The sequence below is a fragment of the Nesoenas mayeri genome (assembly GCF_963082525.1).
Source record: "Nesoenas mayeri genome assembly, chromosome: 4".
NCBI classification, from domain to species: Eukaryota; Metazoa; Chordata; class Aves; order Columbiformes; family Columbidae; genus Nesoenas; species Nesoenas mayeri.
The window spans coordinates 2,534,815-2,538,072 of record NC_137540.1 but is presented as its reverse complement, the minus strand read 5'-3'; positions in this window follow the sequence as shown (position 1 = coordinate 2,538,072).

The window sequence follows — 3,258 nt, the reverse complement described above, 5'->3', positions numbered from 1 at the left end:
GCCAGTCCTAAATGTAGTAAACAGTAGTAAATATAGTAAACAGCAACCTGCATGTGAATTTGTCTTTGCCTTTAAATACTTCATTTCTTTAGCAGCATTAAGTTTCTCAGAGTAACGAGTGTGGTGGCATTTGAAGTTCTAGTTCTGCAAGAAGTCGCTTGATTGTAGCTGAGTAGACAACTGCCAAGAGAGCCCCCAGGCTTGGAATGGGGGAAAAAGAAGCATCTTAGCTCTATAAGCATGACTGGAAGCATGAAGCTGATGATGTTCTACATTTATTGCATGAACATACTTAGAAATGGTAGGTAAGAATCAGTTCTCAAGATAAATCAGAGCTGGTGTTGATCATTCCTTTCCAACCCAAATACGCACCAAAGGTGATGGATAGATTTTGATGAGCCAGATGCGGGGTTTTATTCTATCAAGCGGTAATCATGTGTACATATTCTGTCTGGAAGAAAATACATTTCTTTTTCATTTTACTTGATGTTATCCACCACAAGCCTTTATATGTCAGTATTTAATTGATTAATGATTTTTTATGTAACCAGTACGATAACATACTGGGTTTTTATTTAGAAAAACCCAAGAGGAACTATTTAGAACCTGTATGTTGATATATTCAGATTAGAAATAACATGTTGAATTTTATCAGTCAGGGGAAAAACATTATAATGGATTTGGTGGAGTTGAATATGTTGAAGCAACATCTCCTTAGGTGTGATATGTTTTTTGAGCAAACGTGGTTGCTCGGGGACAGGAGTTGGACTTGATGAGCCTTGTGGGTCCATTCCAACTCAGGACATTGATTCTGTGGTTATATTGGCTTCACATGGATTTTAGCATGTGAAGTTTTGCTTAAGTAATACACAAGATTATACGGTAATTCTAGTAGTCCTTTCTAAGTTGGAGCTCTAGAACTCTATGATTTGATTTATTTCTGCATTATATCCACTACCTACTGAGGCAAGATGAAATGAACTTCAGTCTGTATAAACCAGAATACGATTTCCAAGCACCAATCCAATTTTTTAAAAAGTATTTTTAGTTCATACTATGACTGCCTGAAAAAAATAAACCTCAGGTTTACATCCTTATTGGTTGCAAAGTGCTGGGTTGCTGCAGTTTCTTGCTGTTTCATCAGCTGGTGTAACTGGCCCGCTTTGTTTCTGGTTATTATTTTTGTTAACACTAATTGATCAGGTTTTACGGCTCTGTGTGTTTGTCTCCCTCCGTGTCCTTATCCTCCCAGCTGAAAAAATAAACATCTTCACCAATTAATGCCACCGACCAGGCTTGTTCCTTTCACTACATCACTTACCATGTGTGTTTGGGTTGGTTTGTTTGTTTTCTGGGTTTTGTGGGTGTTTTTTAGGCCAAGAATCTTTTCTTCTTTGTACTCGATGGATTCTTAATGCACCATGAAACCCAAATGAGTGCGCTACAGCCCCTTCTCCTGTTGCATACCATATTTTTCTGTAAACACTCAATCTTTGCTATGACACTAAGTCAGCCTACCATATCATTGAATTTTATCAAATATAATGACCACAAGCCCCAATCCCTCCTTGTATGATTTGGTATTTTAATGTGTTTAGTCCTCTTTATTCCTGCTGTGCCTATGGCTAAATGGCGTGAAAATTACTCTGCTGATGAAATTCAAATGACCCACCAGAGACTGCATCGCTGTTTTAATGTGACTTTCTTGCCCCTTCTGTCCTTGTCACTAAATTCTTCAAGCTGGGTCCTCATCCTCACAGACGCTGTTTTCCCCTGGCAGCCAGATACTTTGTATGTCTGAAGCTAATTCTCATTGCATTTTTTAAAACATGGAAGAAATAATATTTAAAATATATAATAAGTGTATATTCATTTTTCTATTGTGCAAAAATCCATTCTAATCTTTCCTCATATGTACTAAAACTAGGTATGACTGGCTTCATCTATTGTTAAAAGCTAAAATGCAGGTTCTTCATCCTGAAGATGAGTTTGTGTTGCCCACTGAGGCTTATTTATGGTCCTGTGACTATGTACCTGGGTTGGCTGGTCTAATGAAGCAAAGAATATTGAAAAATAACTGAGGATCGATAAAATCGGCCTACCCATTATGCAGAATAGAGAGCAATCAGCCTGTGCTCCCAGGAGAACGTTTTAGGCATCAACCAGGAGAGGTGGTTCCCGAGGCTCCTGGTCAACCTCTGCTTTCATTGCAGGCTCTGATTTGCATTCCCTAATGACAGTAAGCAGCAAATCTGGACGTTCGTCTCTCCCCACCGCCCTGGTGAGGGACCACAAAGCCTTCCTGCCCTTTGTACTTCAGAGCGAGCCTTGTTCTCTTTAGTTGGGTGACTCAATAACCATGGCAACATTTTGCCTGGTAGGGCTTTGACAAGCCCATCCAATTTACTCTGGAGCTTGCGTTATCATTTCCTCACCTGCACCAGCCAAGTTATTGCTGAGCGCGTTCCCCAGCCCCTCGTACACTTTGCATTCATGCTGAGATGTGCACTTTCTTTTCCTCACGTACCTTTCCCAGCTGAACACCCAGCACAATCCTGCTTGGCTCCAGCTCACACCAGACTTCCCCATTAACACACGCCTGCCTGGTGCTGACTGACGGGTGCTGCTGTCTCTGTACATCTATGATATTTTTGTTCAATTATCTTTTTTTTCCTCCAAGATAATTTCATTTACATTGGCAGCAAGCAGGAAGAAAGCCATTATTTCTGAATTCGAGTATTGACCTGAAAGCATCTATTAGAAGCAACGCTGTGGCTAAATCCCACCAAAATCAGCAGGTATCTGATAATTAAGTACCTTTGACGGTGGGATAACAAGCACATTGAGACAATTGCAAAGCTGAATCTTCCAAGCAGCTAAATTCAGGTAGGTGAGCAGCAGAGTGCAAAACAATCCAAAACAAAAGAAGAAAAAACAAAACCAAAACCAACACTTTTGACATTTCCAAAGGAAAAAGAATTATTACCGTGGCTTTATACATCTTCCACTGGTGGCTGATGCTGCGGTGCAGGAACTATTGCCCAGCAGCTCTGTGGATTTCGTTAACCCCTTCAGGCCATCAGATGTGTAACAGGGTTAGCAAGGTCTACATTTTTCACCCAGTTTTGATTTGCTTCATTCGTACATCTGTCTGTGCTCAAGTGTCTGCTGGAAAGCCTGAGCCCTGGGCTCCTGTTCCCATGCTAGAGCCTTATCAAAAGCAGAAGGAATCTACTTTAGTTATTGTGGAAGAAGTTT